Raw genomic sequence first — 23,929 nt, 5'->3', positions numbered from 1 at the left:
CAAAAATAATGATAATAATTATAATAATAATACTTTGGAGAGAATATAGTTAATGCCTCATGTCATTAAGCTAAGATACCTGAAAAGTTTATCTACTTTAAAATCTAAATTTTCTATTAAATGACCTTCACATTCAAAGTATACAATAAGTACCAAAAAAAAAAAAAGAAACAGAAAAACAATAATAGAAATAAAAGACTGAAAAGTAGAAGACAAAAAGTAAATAAATTCAGGGAGAGTGTGTGAGAGAGAGAGGGGGGGACAGAGAGCGAGTGAGCAGAGGATGGATATATACCAGGAGAGAGAAAAATACACATATTATCTCCTAACTTTTCTTTATGTTATTTATATAATTCAGGAGGTAAGGTCCTTTCTGTGTTAAAGAGCATGTTGTCAGAAGTTAGTCAGGATGCCACTGAAATTAGGGATTTAGGTAGACAGAAATTTCATCAAAAATGTTTTATATGATGAGAAAAGTAAATGGATATACAGCTTAAAAAATTATTTCTAGTAGATAAGTTCCTAATTTAAAATTTGTCTAAAAATTCAACTGAACAATTTTATAGATTAAGAAGCTTTAAGAAAATTGAATACAAACAGAAAAAAATCATAATCTATTCACCTAACTCAATTGTTTTGTTTTGTCTTTGTTTTTTTCAGGCCATCTGACCAACGAGCATGGCCTACTCCTGACTCTAGGCTCAGAGTTCCTCCTGGAAGGGGTTGGAGCTTCTGGGAATATAACCCCAATTTGCTTTGGCAGAACCCCTACTTGCTATACTATGGCTCAGTCCCCATAACCTGATACTCTCTTAGTTCCACATTTTGTTTTGGCACAAACAAACCAAAATAACTATGGGTGATTCTCTGCTATTTATATTTGTTATGGATCTATTTGTAGTGTTTAAAGTCAATATAGGCTTACAACGATTACTACTAATCAGAAGAATATTCCCAATGGATTTTTATAATTTTTTTCAGTATTTTATGTTCACTAAACAATTATGTGCGGGACCCCGCAGCTGAGATCTCCAAACCTGCTCGGATTGGGACTGGGCCTTATCCACCCAGACCCCCCTTTAACAAGTAGCTTGGCAGCCACACTCACAAATTCCCACTAGTGCCCTGTAATCCCACCAAAGACCACTATCCAGAGACTATAAAACCACCTCCAGGAAGCACCTGGCCGAAAAGTGGCCGCATGCCATCTAATAGCCTTGTTCTCCCTCTTGGAGAACCTGACAAGCTACCAAGAGTCTACACTCTGCACCAGAGAGCCTTGCAAGCTCTCCATGGTGTATTCATGTCCCAAATACCGTAAAAGATATATACATACCTCTTGGAGAGCCCGGCCAGCTACCGAGAGTATCCCGCCTGCATGGCAGAGACTGGCAAGCTACCCGTGGCTTATTCGATATGCCCAAAACAGTAATGATAGGTCTCATTCCCCTGACCCTGAAAGATCCTTCAATTGTTGGGAAAGACGAGTAAGGAGAGGCTGCTAAAATCTCAGGGCTGAGTGTAATAGAGATGATACTGACGCCCGTTCGAGTGCTAGAGTAAACTGACGAACAAGGGGATGACAGTGATACAGTGACAGCTCTAAATTGGTCAAAATAAAATCTCATTTCATAGATCTAAGTAGTTGTCTTTTATCAAAGTTTGTTTTCCTATGTTCTACAATACAGAAATGTTTTCATCAGCATCTTCTAAGCCTCATTATTTATGATTCTTCACATTCTAATAATTTTACGTTGAGTAAAAAACTCATAATTACTTTGCATATTGAATAAAGTCTTTCATTCAAAGAACTTATACTTCTTCCTCCCTATACCCTAAACACCCCTTACTCTAAGCCCCTCAAAATAGTACTCACCTACTTACTAACTCTTAGATCAAGAAAATAAGGTAAAATTCTATAGGTCATAGTAAATTGTAAAATGAGATACATTTAGTAAATATATATATGTTTTCTTTTTTGGTGGGAAAGGGAGCAATTCACTATATACAGGCTTATTCCTTGCTCTAGAGTCAGGGATCACTCCTAGTGGTGCTAAGGGAATCATAGAAGGGGCCAGGATTAAATCCAGGTCACATGCATACAAGTAAAGTTCTATATCCTCTTTACTATCTCTCTGGCAATTATATTTATCATTAATATGTTTATGTTGTCATAATCATATTACGTCATAACTATTTGCAATTTTATAATTATTACTGTTATTACTACAGACCAAAGATTGCAATTTCTGTGTATTTTCAGAAGATTTTACATTTTGCATTTAAGCAAAAAAATGAACTCAGAATGAAGATTTGGGGAATTTTTTTTCTGCCTTGATTACATTTTTATTTTGATAGTTTAAATACAACGAAACTGGTCATTACTCACACTTAAAGGCATGATGACTTAACATTGTTGTCTGGGAGTAATTTCTACAGACACAGTGGGGGTATGTGAAATTCCAGACAATGATAACATATCTGTATAAAGTGTTTATCTTATAAAGTTTATCCTGAGGGGAACTTCTGAAAGTAGTGAACACAGCAAATACCAAAGAATATTCTGGGCAGTTCAGTGCCCACTGAGGACAAAGTCATTGCTGTAAACAAAGTTATGATACCATCTAGTTTCATGAAATGAATGACCTAGGGCAAAGAGGTTTAGACGGCATAGGTAGGGTGCATCTATTTATCCAATATTTTAAATTTATTTTGGTGTGCTGGCATTTAGAGTGACTGTGATTGGTCTGGTATTAGCCTTCTTATCCTGTGAAACATCTGCACTGTATTGTTCCAAAGGATTAGCTGCCCAGTGGGGATTCTGTGAAGTCTGGACAATGGAGGTCATTAAAGGTGCAAACATTTATTTTCAGGTCCCTGGTCTCTGGTTCAGCAGGCTAAAGCCTTGAAGCTGATGGGTTCTTTTCTTTCTTTTTCTTTCTTTTTTTTAAAAAAATTTTTAGTCCAAAGCTAAGCATTTCTGCAAATATACCTAAACCACACTAAACCCCACTCGTGTTGTTTCACTGGAATTGGTGAAATTAGGAATTCAGAATTATTTGCTAAAGAGTTGGAGAAAGGGAAATTTAAGGGTCCAAAGATAGGAGTTGAAAGGAAACTAGACTTTGCCTTTCAAAAGAGCACTTGAAAGAATTCTGAAGGAAGGAGCCCAACACAGCCTTAAGTGATTTCACAAATTAAATATCCTTTGTCCTACAATTCTGCAACTTGCAATCTCCCTCATTCTCATCTGGTACCTCCAACTCCATTAACTATTCACTCTCCAAATCTCCTCTAAGTGCTGTAAGAGCTCATAGCATTGTAATAACAGAGAGACAAGGGAAAGAGGGGAAATAAATTTCCTAGTGCTATAAGTTGGATTGAATTTCCTAAATTTATGAGTTGAATTTTCCAGATTTTAGAAAGAGTATGGTCCTGACAACACCTTATTTTGAATGTTCAGCATCCAGAAATGAGATTTTGTTTTAAGTAAGTTGTTTTAAATCACCTATTTATTATACTTGAGTATGACAACCTTTGGGAACTAATATGTACTAATGAAAAGCATTAGGCTTAAATTTGGGCTCCCCTGATAGCAGAAGTAAACAATTTTTGCATACTTTTACCTTGTAAGTTGTTTTAGGGCTATTATAAAAGATAACGTATGTATGGTAAATGGTAGTGGTTTTGACAGAATTACTCAAGCAAGTAGGCCATCTCCTAATTCTGTTTGCTTATTAAGGAGATTATTTAGTGACCCATTTACTCATTTGCTTGAACCGTTCTCTGAAATATAGTTAACATACAACATCTATAAGGTTGACTTACTTGTGAACTCTGTGAAGTGCATGATTAAATGCAATTATATTTATTTAACCAATATATTTTTTGGTTAATTGATTTGGATCATAAGTGGGTAATAAAATAAATTCAATAGGCAGCCCCATTTTTAAAACATGGAAAAAATAAATTATGTGGCAATTTTGGCTTTATTGCATTTGAGATATCCATGTTCTCTTGAACACATCTCCTTTTAACTTCCTATGTAAAAGTTTTAAAAGTATAATTATTTGACTTAACTAAAATGAATAGTAATTGCAAATTTCAATTGGATCCTATGCACATACTATTTTAATGATAATTATATTTCTATGACTATGGGGAGGGAAAAATATGTGTGTAAGTATATGTGTCTACATGCATTTATGCACACTATAGTATGTGATATAAATTATTTTTTATTATTGGTCATAGAGAATACAATATAAAATTGCAGATTTATTTATTGCATTAGTATTATAATTAATAAAAATAAAATGAAGCTATTTTATTTATTTATTCATTCTATTCATTTTTATTTTATTTATTTTATCCAAATTATTTTATTCATTTTATTCATTTTTTAAAACATATGAAAAGAGATATGCTTGGAGTATCACATTTCACTCAAGTGAGAGAAAGAATCTGAATTTCCGACCTTCCTCAACAATTGAGAATCTGGGACGCTGCCTCCTTTGCCAAGACATCGAAAGTCAGATGGGCGGGACACGTAATTCGATTTGGAGACAACTTCTGGACTAGAGCTGATGCTGACTGGATTCCACGGGATGTCAAAAGAATGCCTGGCCACCCACATATGAGATGGTCTGACTTCTTGTCAAGAACCTGAATGAACAGTTTGAAGCTCTTCTTGCTCTAGGAATGAGCAGACGCCATTGGGCTACACTAGCACGTGACGGGGACAGATGGAGATGTTACTGGTGCCTGCTCAAGCAAATGATGAGCAATGGGATGACAAATGATACAAGTGATGTTTTATTTCACAGGAAGTATTGGCAATCATCCAATAACATCTAAATTGTTTATTATGTTTGCAAACTGTGAGAACTTGTGTATTTGTGGTGAGCAATAAAGGTGCAAGACTGCCAAATTGGGCTGGAGCAGGTAGGGCGTTTGCTTTGCACTCTGCAAACAGGGATTTAATTCCCAGCATCCCATACGGTCCCCAGCACCGCCAGGGGTAATTCCTAAGTGCAGACTCAGGAGTAACCCCTGTGCATCGCCAGGTGTGACCCAAAAAAAGCAAAAAAAAAAAGACTGCCAAATTGCTGTTTCTCCAGTTGCAGGCTTGCCAAATGTTTAAAATATCATGACATTTTGGATTTTAGGTTTTAAATGAGTTTTCAAATTATTCATGGCTCTGGAAATAATAGGGCAAGAATACATACTACAATAAAAAGCTTTCTGCTTAAATGTGCAATGTCAACAGATGTAACAAAGAGCCAGAAGCCTGTGAAAGAATAACAAACATAATTTAAGAAAGTTTACAATAAGGCATCAAGAAATGTACAACTAAATGTGTTATTGTTCAACTGAGAATATTCTTGATTTTAATGTGAAAAGACTTTGTCATCCTTGTTTCTTCAAAGAATATCTATTGAATTATCTAATCACTTCAGTTTAAGACATGTAAGAAGTTTTGCTTCAGAGAGCTATAAAATATTTAACTAAATTTATGTGAGATAAAAACAAATCTGACAGTGTCCTTAATTACAGACATGAACTTTAAAAAGCATGCTTTCCTTCCTTTTATAAGTTAGTAAAATCAATAACTATGTTGAGTGATATAAATGACCAAACCAAGAGAAAAATAAAAAAATAGAAGAGCTAAAATTATTAATAAAATTAAATTAACAATTAAATTCATACTGAAATGCACCTCCCAACTTCCAAATTGTCACAGGATGTTTATATTATGTTTAAAGAAAGAATAAAATATGTGCTAGTAATATTTTTCAAAAATAAAGGAGGCAGAAAATTTTATGATTTTTCTATAATACAAATATTAGGCTGATGATGTCAATGACAGACAAATGCACCACAAGAAACTAAAATTAGAACCCATAACAGTCATGAACACAGATACTAAATTTCTTAAAATTGTCAGAACTTTGAAAAACATAAGACATATTACACTCAAGGGCTGGAGCAATAGCACAGCTGATAGGGTGTTTGCCTTGCATGGGGCCAACCCGGGTTGATTCCTCCGTCCCTATCTGGGAGCCCGGCAAGCTACTGAGAGTCTCTCGCCTGCATGACAGAACATGACAAGCTACTCGTGGTGTATTCCATATGTCCAAAATAGTAACAACAAGTCTCACAATGGAGACGTTACTGGTGCCCGCTCTAGCAAATTGATGAACAATAGACGACAGTGATACTGTGATATTACACTCAATGTCTCAAAGATGTTTATATCAGAGCTGCAAAAATGATTTAAAACTGGAAAAATCACAGCATATAATCACCACTTTAGTAAAATTCAAAACAAGAATCATATACTACTTGTGCTGGAGTGATAGCACAGTGTTGGGCGTTCACCTTTCACGTGGCAGACCTGAGTTCGATTCCTCCGCCCCTCTCGGAGAGCCCGGCCAGCTAGCAAGAGTATCGAGCCCACACGGCAGAGCCCGGCAAACTACCCATGGCGTATTGGATATGCCAAACACAGTAACAATAAGTCTCTCAATGAGAGACGTTACTGGTGCCCGCTCAAACAAATCGATGAGCAATGGGATGACAGTGACATACTATTTGTTTGTTGGGGGCCACATACAGTGGTGTTCAGGGTTCATTCCTGGCTCCGCACTCAGTAATCACTTGTGGCAGTTCTCAGGGACCATATGGGATCCTAAAGATCAAACCCAGGTCAGCTGCACGCAACACAAGAGCCCTAACCTGCTGTGCCATCACTTTGACCCTAATAATTACTCAATAAATTAAAAAAAAATTAATAACAGCTGCCCTTCTCTTGCTGCCCCAGCGTCCTGAGTGAGACTCGCCTCTGGCCAGTATCACTGGGCTTTGTGTAAACTGGAGGCAGAGCTATAGGAAGGGCCCCTTTCTCCCGGGGGAGTTTCAACAGTGTCCACACCGCACCTGTGTCATGTGAAGACCCAAACCATAGCTCCTGAAGCAGGCGGTCACTTGGATGGCCGTGTGGGAGTTCTACTCAACAATTTAATGCTGCTCAGTTTTTTTTTTGTTTGTTTCTTGTGTTTTATTTTCCCTGTTATTCTGTGAGGAGAGAGACACAGACAGAGAACAAGCTCTAGCAAATCCCTCACCATTTGTCCAGGGTTCACTTGTATCACTTGTGGACCCATTGATCTTCGATTTGCTCGAGCAGGTGCTAGTAATATCTCCATTTGTCCCTGTTGCGTGCCAGTGCGGCTCCATGATATCTGCTCACTCCAGGAACAGAAAGAGCCTCAAATCGTTCATTCAGGGATTTGACGAAGAAATTTGACCATCTAGTTGGTGGGCAGCCATGAGGTCTTCTGACATCCCGTGGAATCCAGTCAGTTACAGCTCTAGTCCAGTGGTCATTTCTGAATCTCATTACGTGACCGGCCCATCTGATTTTTGATGGTTTGGCAAAGGTCCCAAGATTCTTGAACATTGATGGAGGTCAGAACTTGGGATTCCTTTTCTCACTTGAGTGAGATGTGATACTCCTAGCATAGCTCTTTCTATTCCTCTTTGGGATACCCTAATAATGTTCTCATCCTGTTTGCATAGAGTCCAGGACACTGAGGCATATGTTAGTGCAGGAAGAATGGTGGAATAGAAAAGATGTGCCTGGAGTCTGAGGTTCTTCGTTCTCTTAACCACCTCTTCGACACTCTTGAAGGCATTCCATGCTGCTCTCTTCTTGCTGCGCATTTCTGGCACCAAGTCATTCCTCATGTTGATTTCTCGACCCAGCTACACATAGCTGTTGCATTTGGAGATGTTCATTCCATTGAGAGCTAATGAAGCTTTAGGGACCAGTTCGTTTTTCATGAGCATCGTTTTGTTGAGATTCAGCTGCAATCCGACCTTTCTACACCCGTGGTAGAAGTCGGCCAGCATTTGTGCAGCTTGGCTAATATTTGGTGTTATGAGAACGATGTTATCAGCAAAGCGAAGATGGTGTAATTGCCAACCGTCTATCTTCACTCCCATCCCTTCCCATTCCAGTAGTCCCATGATTTTCTTGAGGGTGCCACTGAAGAGTTTCGGTGAAATGGTATTACCCTACTGAACCCCATTCTTTACATCTATGATCACTTCCTCGTAGAATGGTGAGATCTTGATGGTGAATCCACAATACAGCTCGCAGAGGATTTTGATATACTGAGTTTGAATGCCCTGTTTGACCAGGGCTTCGATGACCGCCTCAGTCTCAACAGATTCGGAGGCCTTCTTTAAGTCAATGAATGTTAGACAGAGTGGAATCTTGAACCCTCATGAAACTTCAATGAGTTTGGTCACTGTGCGGATGTGGTCTATTGTGCTGAATCCCCTTCGGAACCTGGCTTGTTCACATGGTTGTCCTTCATCTAGTGTATTGCCTAGTCTATTCAGGATGACATGAGTGAACAACTTGTAGATGACAGACAGCAGGCAGATTGGACGATAGTTGCTGATGGGTGTCTCCCTTCTTGTACAACAGAACGGTCCTACTGGTTTTCCACTGAGATGGAATCTTGCATTCAGACAGGTAACATGTAAAGATCCGAGCCAGTGTATTGATGAGTACTGGCAGCAGATTGTTCAGGTATTCAATCTCACCTTGTCCAGACCAGGGTTAACTAAAAAAACTCACCCTGCCCATAAAAGGAACATTAAAAAACCAATGGGGGAAATATGTGATTTAAACATAAATCACCAGGAGCTGGAGCAGTAGCACAGCGGGTAGGGCATTTGCCTTGCACATGGCTGACCTGGGTTCAATTCCTAGCATCCCCTGAGCACCACCAGGGGTGATTTCAGATTGCAGAGCCAGTAGTAACCCCTGTGCATCGCCGGATGTGAACCAAAGAGCAAATAATAATAGTAATAATAATAATAATGATAAAATAAACATAAATCACCAAACTCTGGGGTTGAAGTGATAGTACAGCGGGTAGGGCATTTGCCTTGAATGCAACCACCAAAGCCAAAGCCAGGAGTAACACCTGTGCATCACTGGGTGTGACCAATTGCTGGGTGTGACAAAGAAAGAGAGAAAGAAAGAAAGAAAGAAAGAAAGAAAGAAAGAAAGAAAGAAAGAAAGAAAGAAAGAAAGAAAGAAAGAAAGAAAGAAAGAAAGAAAGAAAGAAAGAAAGAAAGAAAGAAAGAAAGAAAGAAAGAAAGAAAGAAAGAAAGAAAGAAAGAAAGAGAAAGCAAAGAAAACCACCAAACTCAATGAGGGAAAATAATACCACTGAAGACATAAACAATACCAATAAGTACTCAGACAGTGTTTTTAATGACACTTTGATGAGAATGTTCAATGAGGTCAAATAAATGGTAGCAAAGGTAGTCATCAAAGCACAAAAATGTATGAGTTAAAATGAATAAGTTATTAGTCAGAAATGACAGAAATGATGAACATGGTAGGTCATATATATGGAAGGATATATATTTGAGGATATATAGATACAATATATAATATACATAATCAACACATTATATATTATATAATATTATATAAAACATATATTATGTGTCATTAGAAGTTCTGCCTGAACAGAAGAAAAACAGAAGCTGAGCAAGAGATTGAAGAGCTCCAAAATAAGAAGGAGGAAGCAGGAAAAAGCAGGAAGTGGAAAATAGGAAAGAACAGTATACCAGATAACTATGAATGAGTTCAAGAGGAGATATAAGAATCACTGAAGAATGGGAAGACAGCTGTGAATAAACGATAGTTAAAGAGGTCTTTGATAAGATCTTCCTAGAACCAAGCATTCCAGGCACCAAGACCTAAGGAGGCCTGGTTGGTCCTGGTTGAAATAGACATAATTAGGAAAGTGGCATGACACATTCCACTCAAAATGATAAATTTAAAGATCAAGACATAATATTGAAAGCAGCACAATCAAGATAAGAAACGTGCGTACAAAGGAAAGCCCATAACATACAGCAGATCCACCAACTGTCCATATAGCCAAAGGAATATGGAAAGATATAGTATAAAAATTCAGTGAACTGAACACTAAGAATACTCCATCCAACTAGATTATCATTCAGATTTGGAGGAACTAGATAAACCTTCATAGATAGGCAACAGCTCAGAGAACTCAGAGTCTTGAACTAGTTTTGCAAGAAGATTTAAATAAGCTTCTTGAAAGAACAGGAGAAACTTCCCATCATGTGGTATTGAATATGGTACTCACTAGCGTTGTTTATGGTTGTACTCTACTAGATTAAGAAAGGTTAAAACATATAATAATTAATCATGAGAAATTGATTTTTGTTGATTCATTTTCTAATAATTCTATTTTCCGTTATTTTAATTTTTTGTTTGTACCAAGTAATAAGAAGTACACTTGTTTACCCATTTTATAAATAAAATAAACTTGTACATGCCTGCAAAGTGGGCAAAAAAAGAGCCTCATTTATCCCAGGAAAAATATGATGTTTGCCGCAATAAGGTTCAAGTGCAGAATAAAATTTAATACAATGTATTTTAGATGCTAGAGTTGAAAACAGTTATGCAAATGAGAATTGGCAGTATATAATATTGCATTAAATAATTCCAATTTCCTTCATAAATAGGTTAAAATCATATAGCAATTAATCATTACAAATTGGCTGTTGTCGATTTCTGAGAATTCAATTTGACATCGCTTTAAGATTTTTTTGGAGCAAACAATATGAAATAAATTTACTATATATTATATATTATATGTTACATAAAATGTATATATATATATATATATATATGTATACCCAAGCGGTCAGTCTGGGGAACCTGGTGACACTGGTGGTGGGATTGTTGTTGCAATATTATATGCCTGATACAATTTTATCATGTACACCTTTGTAAATCATGGTACCTTAATATAAATAAATAAATAACAAGAACTTAAAATCCTAAGTCTGATTAGAAAATTCTCAAATAACCAGCAATTTAAATCTTTTTCTGTTTGACAGCAGCACCAAGAAAGCATATATATGTGTACCATATACAAAACAAAGTTTTCTTCTCTGCAATGCAACTCTGGGTGTGGCCCAAAAAGCAAAAAAAAAAAAAAAAAAAAAAGAATAGTATATTAGTATATTAGTATATTGGAAATCAACAATAAATATAAAAAAATCATTTTAGAGTAACTGAAAATTTTGCAGTATGCCAAATCTTTCATGGAATCTTGGATATGCATGTGCATACACACCTATACACACATACACACACAGAGACCCACATACATTTACATAGTCTAAGTATCTATAACCTTGTTAATAATAGAAGTGATCAAGTATGATTGTACAAATTTAGAGTATGAAGTCATGTGCAGGATGAAAATAAAGTGATTTATCATTAAAATGCTACATAGTTTGTTTGTTGGTATGGCCAGGTGGGTGGGGTTTCAAAATAAAACTCATTTTTTATTATTGGATTTTTTGTTTTTAATCCCTGAGCAGAGAGCGCACAGTAAGCCCAGCACATCACTGGGTGTGGCCCAGACATAAAATGAAGCTATAGTAATTATAGACACTTAAACCAAGTTGCTTGTTTCCCCCCACCCCCCGACCCATAGGAAATGAGAAATGACTTGATTTACTTTTTCAAACATAGTCTTAGTGTGTGGCTGCCAAGCTACTGGAAAATAGGGGATCTGTGTGGTCGAGCCCCAGTCTTGATCAGAGCAGGCTTAGAGATCTCACACCTGGGTTCCTCTGCCTGTTCCTTCATGTGTCAGGCTCATACACAAGTGTGGAGAGGGGCCTTGAGCATGGCTGTGGCTGGGTTCCGGAAGTTACCACTGCTGGGGCTCCACTTGGGGTGGCAAGGGAAACTCAACCAGCCCTGCTCTGAGGGGCCCCAGTGAAGACAGCCAGGCTCAGGGGCAAGAGACTCTGCCACAAACAGCAGCCAGAGCCGTGTAATCCAAATCAACAACCAAGATCCAGAGACTATAAAAAAACGCTCCCAGATGTGCCCGCATTAGTGGCTGGGAGACCACATTTTGCCTAGTTCTCCCTCTCAGAGAACCTGGCAAAGTACTGAGAGCATCCTGCCCACACAGCAGAGCCTGGCAAGATCCCTATGGCATATTCGATATGCCAAATACAGTAACAATGAGGAGTCTCATTTTCCTTACCCTGAAAGCATCTCCCATGCGGCAAGAACAAGGGAAGAACGAGTATAAGAATGAGTAAAGAAAGGCTGCTAAAATCTCAGGGCTAGGACAAATTGAGATGTTACTGGCACCTGCTCGAGAAAATTGACGATCAATGGCATGACAGCGATGACAGTGATAGTTTTTGTCATTTTTCTTTATACACTATATTAATATAGCTAAATCATAAGAACCGCACATTATTTTCCTTTATATATGTAGTATTGTAGTCCCTTTTTCTTATTGCAAAAATGTGATGAGATATTTGTAAGAATCTTTTGATATTCTGTTTTAGATGCAATCGTCATATTATATATCACATATTTGAATTTACTAATTGCAAAATATGTGCAGCATTTGAAACTTAAACTATGTCATAGGATTTAAATAACACAAAGTGCTATGCAGTTGTCCATTTCATAGATATGGACAGTGAAACTGAAAAGTTAGGTGAAGTAAGTAAGACACAAGTCTGATCAAGTATAGTCATATTCCATAACTCTGTATTCTGAATCTTACATACCAAGTACTAATTTTTGTTGTGGTTTTGGCCATACCTGGCTGGGTGCAAGGCTTATTCTTGCCTCTACACTCAAGGACTAACCCTGGTGGTGCCTGGAAAATCATTGGAGGTACCAGGGATCATACCTGAGCAAGCCACACACAGTGCAAGCATGCTACCCACTGAACTAGAACTATCTTTCCAGACCATGAACTTTTATACTTACACTGCCATTTTTTTTCTAGTAGCAAATTCTGTAATCTGATTCACCAAAACAATACAAATTTGATATGACAGTATCTTCATTGGAGGTATAGTCTAGAACATTTTGCTAAACGTTCTTGCCTAAAAAGTCACACTACATCAATGTTTTTAATACCTGTATTTTTAACTTATATTAACACCTTATATAAAAAAGCTAGGGCCTCTACGCACGTAAATGAAATAATAATGGGTTCAAATACCTTTACTGTTTAAAGCATGTAAGTGATGGAGAGCAAGTCAGTGCCATAAACTATTGCATAAAACAAAGGGCAATAATTATTTCTTTGATGTTTGCAGGTGGAAGTAACATATTTTCCCTTTTAAATCTCAAACAATAATACATAAAAGTTTGCCCTTTAGAAACAAACCATCATTTAAAATATATAAGTATATTTGCAAACTCTGCATAATCTATTTTATAAAAATGTTACCTTAAAGTTTCAAAATTTCCCCATAAATAAGCAATATAAATATTATTGGAGAAAAAATTAACAATCCATGTTGGGTTATAACCATTATAAGATCTTTTCAGGTAAGAAACTTCGGAAGAGTCACAAGTAGCATATTAATTAATGAAACTTGCAGCCAACTTGCATTAACAAATGTCCATAGACAATTTTAGAAACAATTGGAGGTTAACCTGTTTTATAACTGACAATAAATTAATGAAATGTTGTTTATTACTGAAAATATCAGGTTGTGAAAAACAATGTGAAAGACAGAAAAGCAATACTTATAGGTAGATGATGTAATGGCATGAAATCAATTGGTAAAAATGAGTTCCACAGGTGAAATAGTTGATGTGGACATGTAACACATACTTGATCAATCTCCTCAATTTTTATGTAATTCATATACAATTATTACTCATATACCATCATTTGTTTTATTAGTCATTTATAAAGAATGAAGAAAAGAAAATAGCTCATAGTTTCTTACAAATGGAGAAAATTTATCATAGGAAAACATGTAGCAGAAAGGAAATAATTTGGAAAGTACAAATGTCTTAGAAGGTTGAAATTCTAGTAAGTGTTAAATCTGATAAGAATAATAGTGCTCCTGGAGGAAGAGAATAATTAGGTTGAAAAGGTTCCTGACAGTGAGAATTATTTTGTTATGGCACAATCACTGATGTGAGCAGGTGAAAATTCTATCACTTGAGACAATTAATGAGGACTGGAAAAGCATTCAAAGACATAATCAAGGGAGATCTGTGCTAAGACAGACAGCCTAATGGGATTTAAGTTTAATTGCATACATTTGAGTATGTTTGATTTATCATAACTTGGAAAATGCAATCTTTAATCATAGTTTTTCTTAATAAAACTGACATGTATACATGCATTTATGCATTTAATTAGTATATTTTACAGTATGTAAAGATATACATATATCTTATGTTAGGATGACTTCACAATTTCTATATCATAGTCATTTATATTACTGCATATTATTAGATGTAGTGCAATGAGAATAATCACTTTACTATATTTAAGATAAGTAAGTGATTATACATATACATATATTGTGGTAAGTATTTATGATAAGTGAATTAAGATATATATTTACTATATATCCTGCCCACATGGGAGAGCCTCACAAACTCCCCATGGCGTATTCATATGCCAAAACCAGTAGCAATGATGGGTCTCATTACACTCACCTGAAAGAGCCTCCAATGTGGCACCATTAGAAAGGACGAGTAAAGAGAGGATTCTAGGATCTCAGGGCTAGGATGAATGGAGACATTACTGAGACCACTCGAGAAATTTGATGATCAATGGGATGATGATGATTTAATATATATTAAAGATAATTTATTATACACATGTATAGATAATTATATAAGTGATAGATACATATTATTTATAAAGTTGGATCCATTCTCAGCAATAGTTTTTTGTTTTACTCTTGAGTCTGCATTGGCAGATTATTCCTGGCAGTTATTCAGGGACTATAATAGAACCAGGGGTGTCTGCATGCAAGACAAGTGACACACTGTACCATCCAGCCTCTGAAGTATATTTTCAATGACAGTATTTAGAGATGTCTACTCTTTTAGGAATGGGATGTATTCTCAAGTTTGCAGTCTCTTCATGTTTTCCCCCAACCAAAAAATGGTGACCAGAAAATACATACTTATTTGATAATCAATTTAAAAAGAACTTAATTCCATGAATCTGCTTTTGTTAGTATGATTAAGATGAGTTTGACTCAATGACAAGTTAAATAAATAGGTGTGCACATTCTTTCTCAGAATGGGAGCAAAGTTTAACTTTTTAGGAAAAGAAGTTGGGCACTTACAATTAGTATCTTTTAGCGTTCATTACAAATATTTGCCTAGAAATATTATTAGTTAAAGGTAATGTACAATTCATATCAAACACGACATCTAACAGGTGGATCCATATCAGCAATAAAGGAGCCAGAGAGACAGCATATGTTTAAATAACCTGCCTTGAATGTGTCTGAAACTGATTCAGTACCCAAAACACATATGGTTTCCAAAGAACCCTGATAACTTAGGAGTTATTCCTGAGCACAAAGTCAGGAGGAAGCCCTTGAACACTGTCAGCATGACACAAAATAAACAAACAAAAATATTTTGAGATGGAAGATGGTGTAAAGATCCAAACATTAAAAGAGAATGAAGTGAATTGATCTAAGAAGAAAGAAAGAAAAAAAATGAAGGGAAAGGATGAAAGAAAAAAAGGAAGAAAGAAAGGAAGGAAAGAAAGAAAGAAAGAAAGGAAGGAAGGAAGGAAGGAAGGAAGGAAGGAAGGAAGGAAGGAAGGAAGGAAGGAAGGAAGGAAGGAAGGAAGGAAGGAAGGAAGGAAGGAAGAAAGAGTGAAAGAGAAAAGCAGGCAGGATGGAAGGCAGGAAGGAAGGCAGGAAAGCAGGAAGGAAGGAAGGAAAGAAGGAAGGAAGGAAGGAAGGAAGGACAAGTTCTAGAAAATATTCAAGAATAATTCAGTGCAGTGTTTTGTTATTTTTTTGAACGCATTGAGATACATTTGAAATATAACATTGTATAAGTCAACACCATTGCACATTTATACTCTCTCTCACACATATTATATATAACATATGTAAAATGATTAAAAATGCTAAAGTTAATGTAGTTAAACTAACTTATACTAGCTTAAATCTACAAATTATCTGAAAACATTTTTATCAATTTTGTATCACTGTCATCCTGTTGCTCATCGAGTTGCTCCAGCGAGCACCAGTAACGTCTCCATTGTGAGACTTATTGTTACTGTTTTTGACATGTCAAATACTCCACAGGTAGCTTGCCATGTGGGCGGGATACTCTCCGTAGCTTGCCAGGCTCTCCGAGAGGGATGGAGAAATTGAACCCGGGCCACCCACATACGAGGCAAACACCCTTCTTGCTGTGCTCTGGCTGCGACATCTGTCAACCCATTGATTACCAGGGTTGATTTGGCTGATCTGGCCAACTAGGCGGGTGTCCCCTTCCTCCCTCACCACTCCATGTGCGTCCTTCCCAAAGTTGCACTCATCGGAAGAGGACGGCCTTTCCCCGAATATAGACGACTGGTCTTCAGTGTAGAGTATACCAGTAGCTGCGCTCCCCTGCTAGAACCTCCAGCCAAGCTCTCAAGGTCACTTTAGTAATATTTAGAAAAAATCAAATGAAATATTCAAGAAAACAACTACTTGGGGTAAGAAAGGAGAGGAGGTAAGTCAGAAAGAGCGAAGGAGTTAATGTGTTTATATGACCAGTTCTTGGTTCAATGCTTGGCACCATATATGATCTCCCCAAATCACCAAGACTGTTTCCTGTGCAGATCTAGGAGTAAACCTTGAGCAATGATGACTGCTGGGTATGCCCAGTAAAAAGTAGGGGGTTATGGGGAAAGACAGAAAATAACTATTTATCTCTATGCTATGACTTTGATAAAATTCTGTGTCTCGTAAAGGATAATAAGTCCATAGCTTTCATTTTTTATTATGTTTTGTCATATGTAAATTCTATATCATTTAAATATTTAGTAAATAAACATTTATATATATATAAATATTAATTCAAAACTTAGGACATATTGTGACATTTTCATTTATCCAAATTTAATAAAAATAGCCAGTGCCATATGGAGAACTGTTACAACCCATTCTATACTCATGTATTTATGTAGTTTTCTTGTAAGATTTGATAAACTGTCTTGCAGGAATGCAAAAAGTGACATCCTTAATGACTGGTTGGATTTTCAAATGTACATACAGAAAATTTAAAGATATTGAATAGGTTTATTCAAAACATAAAAGTTGAAAATAATATATTGTAGGTGTGCACAGTTTAGAAAAATATGCTCCTGTTCTTCATTTGTTATTTATTCAGCATCTGTCACAAACCCGTTACACATAATAATTCAAACACTTGATTCTTCTGATACTAAATTCTAAGTTGCTCTGATTTAAATAAGTATTCATTCCCATTTAAAAGAAATGCGAGGATAAATCAACATTTGGATATTTCATCTCATGTCTGATTGCGTTTAAGCAAATTCAATTTACAACACTTATTTAATCTTTCAAAACTTTCAAATCACACTGTGTTAAACCTGATATGGAAAACATACATTATCAATCCTCTCTCACTCTTGCAACATAGTCACACAGTTCCAGATTACACAGGCTTAAAAAAGGAAGAGAATGAAACAATTCTGCTATTTGACCATCAGTTTAGGTTCTACCATCAGAGGATATTGTTTTTGGGGAAACAGGTATCGGCAAGATGCTAGAGAGAACTTGACAGGGCAAATGAAGATAAGCTATTGGAATAATATTTCTAATTTAACAGAACTGAATCTTCAGTTTCAACAATGTCTACTACTAAAAATTGAGGCTTGCATCTCCTGATTCAAGCTGAAAGTAGAATATAGACAGAACGTGTAGGCCATTCAATACCTCTATTGCAAACTACAACACCCAAAAGAAGAGAGAACAAAAGGGAATGCCCTGCCGCAGAGGCGGGGTGGGGTGGTGGGGGATGGGGTGGGGGTGGTGAGAGGGATACTGGGATCATTGGTGGAGGTGAATGGGCACTGGTGGAGGGATGGGTAAACGATCACTGTATGACTGAACTGCAAACACGAAAGTTCATAAGTTTGTAACTGTACATAGCAGTGATTCTCTAATATTTTTTTTTAAATGTGGCTCAATCTTTTCCCCATCCTTCAACCATGGACAAATCTGTTAAAATCCAAGATTAAAGTACCCACTTGTAAGCTGTTAGCAATGACTAATTTCATCTTTTATGTGATTCAGTTACACCTATGAGAAAGAAGCATTTTCATGGTACCACTGTTCTTTCTGTGTAGGTAATATTGTAAACCACTGTCTTGGCAAGTATTTCTTCTTAGCGGCAAGATCTTCCAGTTTTTCAGAGAACAGACTTCAGCTAAAGCATTAACAAAAGTTCTTATTTCCATTTTGGGTTAGAAGAACAAGACATGTTCAAGGGAACAAATGTAAATATACCTTTAATTGACTTAGGTGCTGGCATTTCTTGAGACATAATCTTAAATTTTTCATTCTTAAATATATCTATAACTATTATTCTAAATTTAGCTGTGGCTGACTTTAATCTATTTCACCAGGGACCTTTGACAGTGTCTGGGATGTTTTTCATTGTGATGACTATTGGGCTTGTAGTAAGTGGAGGTCAGGGATGGCATCACAATCCTGTATTGCACATGATAGCACCCACCATAAATAATGAACTGGTCCCAAATGTCAGTAGTGCTCTTGAAAATCGTGATCAATGTACTTCATTATATCCCTGAAAGTCCCAAAGGCTTTTTTCACCTACATCTCAACTCTTGGAAATCTTAGTGACAGGAAATACCTATTGTCAAAAGAAAATAAAGTTGGTGCTTAATGATTCCTAAATTATAGGTTATAGATGTTATTACTCTGAAAAACCATTTTATAATGGTCTGGGCAGAGATGTTTGGATTCTAAAATATCACAAAATAGGCTTTTTTCACATGAAGACTGATGCACAGGATAGCTGATCATTCGAATCTTGGAAGGTTGTAAAATTTAAATGTTATTTTCATTACTTTTGCTATCCTGGTATTAAGAAAATTCAAAATATCTGGGTTACTTCTCCATTAGAAACTATGTATTAACATTTACAACAGCAAACACCATAGTGATTATGGATGAATAATGTTCTAAATCCATATATAGTGCATTCTCACAATACCAATAGGTTATTGGAAATTGTAATTTTGGTTTTAAAGAAAACCAATTTTATTATTGATTATTGAATGTAAACAAGTGTTCATTTCCATTGACATGTACCTTGTCGCAAAACATTTAAATAAGTAACCAAATATTTTTAATGTTAAACAATACAATCGTTTTCAAATTCAGTCATTTCAAGTTTAAACTCATGAATGACAAGAATCTCCCCCAAACACTTAGGGTACAAGGCAAAAAAAAATGCTCAGTCCACCCTTCTTTTAGATTACAGTTGCACACGTTACAAATTCACTGAGTTGATCAACTGAGAGATGGCAGTGACCCTAACAAGCAAACCTTTCAGGTGTAGAGAAAACTGAGTGTCTCTATGTCTCAATGAAAGCTACTTAGATCCAGGGAGAAGGTGCAAAATCCGCACTGTGGCACTCAAGCGGAACTGGTGTATATTTTTTCTCATCAATATAATAAAATGTTGAAAAAAATTGTAGAAGGACCTGATGTTTATCTCTTCCTTGGCGGTGCTAAATCTGTTCTCTCTACCACTTTTTCCATTTTTCATACTGTGTCCTAGTAATCCTTCTACGGCTAAAATATCGTGAACAATTTCTTCGCTGACAATACTATGAGACTTGTTTATTAGATTTAACTATTGGAAGAACTTCAAATTTTCTTCAATGACTGTAAAGTTCTTTAATCACTGCAATTATCTAAATTATTTTCATGTTTCTTGCTTCTGAGACTTCTAAAATTCTCTCTGTTCCTAATATGTGCCATACTAGTTAATTGTCTTATTATTTTTCCAAGTTTTAAGTCTGTCCATCGTCTAACTTCTAACTCCTAACTCTTAACATAGTCAAATTCCTAACAATCTCAGTTATTAAAAACGGGTGGCTATTTTTCTTGCTGATAATCACTGGCATCATTAGAAGATGCAAAATTCTATAACTTGTGACCATCAGTATAAAAATCACAAACAGATTCAACCATAGTCCTAAAATTTGCAATTACAGCATCCAATAATGCCAAGTTTTGGTGAGTATGTGAACAATAATATACTGCTTATGAAGATATTAATGTTTAAACTCGTGAAGAAAATGACATTACCTAGTACTGTAAGGATATGAACATGAAGCTTATAAGTAATCTAGAATTTATTCCCAAAGATATTCTTAATACATCCCTCAAACAGCATGCAAAAATAGTTTATCATTATGTACAAAACACTTGGAATTTATTTACAGAATGTACTACCTTGCAATGCAATTCACCAGTAGAGCGGATTTTCAAATTTCAATTAAAATCTTAATATTAAAACTTTAACATTAATTATTTGAAACATATTTTGAATAAAACTGAATTCATAATCTAATAACTCTAGTGCTTCTTCATGTACATATATTATTTAGCAGTTTTGACAGATTGAATGAAATTATTCAGAAAATTGAAATATTTGTTAATTCACAATAATTAGCTAGCATACAAATAGAATGATTCCCTTTAAAATTATGTATTATGTGAACAAAGACATATATGTATAAATATCTTTGGAATCTTATTATGAATTATGTGTTTATATATGGACTTAAAATTATGAATTAGATATCACAGATAGAACATATATAAACTTCAACATATTTTCTAATCAAACTAATTTTACAAACTGAACTGATTTGAACCATAGCAAGATCAATGAAGACCATTATACAGATACTATCATTATTAAAAGAAGATATTCATAAATCCACTCTGGACAGGTATATCAAGTGATAATAGGAATCTTACAGCTGCTGGAAATTTGTTTTCTTCTAGCTTCTTTATTTATTAAAAAATAAGCTTTATAGAAATCAATGAGCTTCATAAAGATGTAAAGTTAAAAATGTGATCTAAAGAAATTACATTTATAATGTATCGATTTGTAAGAAAAACTGCCATATATTTAACCTATTCAAACAGTAAAATTTATGAAAATTAGACATCAAAGAATCAGAGTCTTACCAAAATAAGTCCTTATCTTTTTGTCCATACTTTTATTATAATTCTTACTTAAATAGAACATTAAAATGGAAGGTCAGGTTTAGTTTGTCCAAATGTCTATTAATTTACTGAAGTAGAGAAACTATCAACATTATTACAGTAGGACTTTTTCAAAAGTGTTATGAATGAATGCATGTTCCTTCTCCCCTTAGACTTCCTAATAAAACTCTGAATATTTTTAAACTATGTGAGAATTTTGTTTTTAGTGTATATTTATTAATTTAAAATTGGTTGATAAAACTATATGTGCCTTAGTAATACAGGTTCACATCCTTTAAATTATTCTACCACACTACATCAGACAGCCAAGTGCTCCTCAACAACCCAACAGTCTCTCTACACCTTTTCAACCTCCTTCCTCTTCTTGTTCTTGTAAATCCAGTTCCTTGTTTTGTTTTAGTTTTGGTTGTTCTCTTGCTTTGATGCCACCTGTGTGTTAATCCAGTACTTGTCTGTCTCCTTCTGACAATATTTTTATGCTTAAAATAATTGTCCCTGGCTGCATGCCTAGTTTCTCAGAAAGTAAGAGTGTATGTTTTCTGATAGCTTAAAATACACTCGTTGGTACCTTTCTTCGTTTTCTCTCCTAATATTGGGCATTTGGGTTATTTTCATGTCTTGTCTATGTGTGGTAAATAGTGCCACAATGAACACATGTTCAGATTAATATTTTTGTATTCTAATCTTCAGCTATTATGTGATGTCTTAAATATGAAGAAGTCAGCAAAATGTACAAATACCTAACATTTGTGCTTTTGAAATTGTTACCAAGGATGCATTCTAAATCTCAGGAGAGAGCACAGAACAAGACACCCTGTGCCAACTGTTTCATTAGGGCAATCCAGAGGGGGTGAGGTGAGGCCTCTCCCTGTCCCAACAGACCCAGCCCCGGCAGCTGAAAACTCCAGAACTCAACCACCCACAGGCTCACAGCCGCTCTGCACACACTCGGGCTGAGCCTCACCCATGAGAGAATCTATTCCTGGATATCTCATATTTTGCACCACCAATATAACAGAAGTAGCGCATCACATTTGATGGGGTTTAAAGTAGAAAGCAACCAATCTTAGGGGGAAATATATTTATACTGATACAGATATAAGCACACAGGGCTAACCTTTAACAACATGTTACTAATCTCTTATAGAAGGGCTTAATGGCTCCTGGGTGAAATTCAACAATCTTCACACGCTTGCCTCTAAGAAACCTTTCTTGAATCATGTTTAGTGGATTACTCATGACAAGCAATACAGAATCAATGAACTCAGTTCTGCTTTGGGGCAGGGTTTGGGTTCGGGATGGAAAAATCTGAAATATGGTACTGGGAAGGTGTAATGGTGATGGGATTGGTGTTCGAATATGAAATGTAATCAGATATTCTGAACTACTTTATAAAAGTAAAATAAAATAGAAAAAAATGAAAAATAATAAAACATTTAAAAAAATGTTACCAAAAATTTGTCAGAAATGCTGAGGCAGCTAATAGCAAATAACTGTAATAAAAACTATTTTAAATTTCTTGTGTCCACTGAGTTAATTTATTTAAAATGTATTAATCAAAGGGAAATTTGTCTCAAAATGTCTTTAAGAAGCCCATAAAAATAGAACATTTAAACTGTTTAGACTACTTCACTGCAAAATAGTTATTAGATAGCACAACTATCTTCAAATAGCAGAGGGACACACACACAAAAGTGGAATTAGATGTCCTGTGAGTCTTTATATTGAAAAGTATTCACCATTTAGAAATTACAGCAAATTGAATTTGCCTTCAAGATGCTGAAGAAGAGGCCAATTCAGACCTCTTCAACTGGTATTAGGCAGCTATGGAGGTACTCATTTTAAGAATTGAAACTAAAGCTGCTGAATATTGATTCAAGCTATTATTATACTGGACATTTCTGCATTGAGAGATTGACCCAAGTTCTCAGGGGGAGAAAATTGTTATTCTTCCTTGTGTGTTTGCTAGATGGCAAAGAAAATTACTTTTCTTAGATTTTATTCTACACTGCCCAAACAAAAGTATAATGCAATTAAAAATAGTTCTTATCATTTTGGATCTCCAACCATCCTTCCAAGTACATATTTCATGTAGAATATAGATAAACCAACCTGCATTTTATTAAAAATAATAATTGTAGAGGCTGGCAAATAATTCAGCTGTTAGGACACAAGCCTAGTGTGTACTCAACCTGGGTTTGATACCTGGTGCAGCATTGATTTCCCAGTACCACCTGATGCAGTCCTGGAAGACCCCCACCAACACTTGATGAGAGACAGTACCCCAAGCATTGCAGAGTCTGCGTGACATCGAATTTTATGTTTATTAAATTGAATCTGTGATCCGGTAGTCAAAGAATTCAGACAATTGGACCCTCAGGTTTTCTGACAGTTCTTTGGGAGAATAGCATATAATCTAGAATCAAAGGTACTCCTCTTGTTCTATATTGTAACATCACTAAGATGAGTCATGACTTTGTCATAGGCATGTAGATAAAAACTCATGTTAGTGCAAAGGGCAATGCTGTATTAAACTCCAATATATAGAAAGTTAAGTCTCATGTTTAGTTCCCTGTTTTAGTCTGAGGCTGGCCTTGGAAGGAATTACATATAGGGCCTGAATTTGTCTTAGGTTTTTATTTTCTTCTAAGCTTCACATTAGAAAAGGTTGTTTGCAATTCAATTATTAGACATGCCTTAGAGCATTTTGCAATTTAAAAAGATCAAAATAAGATAAAAAGTATTA

Source organism: Sorex araneus, chromosome 3 (genome assembly GCF_027595985.1).
Source record: "Sorex araneus isolate mSorAra2 chromosome 3, mSorAra2.pri, whole genome shotgun sequence".
Lineage (NCBI taxonomy): Eukaryota > Metazoa > Chordata > Mammalia > Eulipotyphla > Soricidae > Sorex > Sorex araneus.
This window is presented reverse-complemented; position numbering follows the sequence as displayed.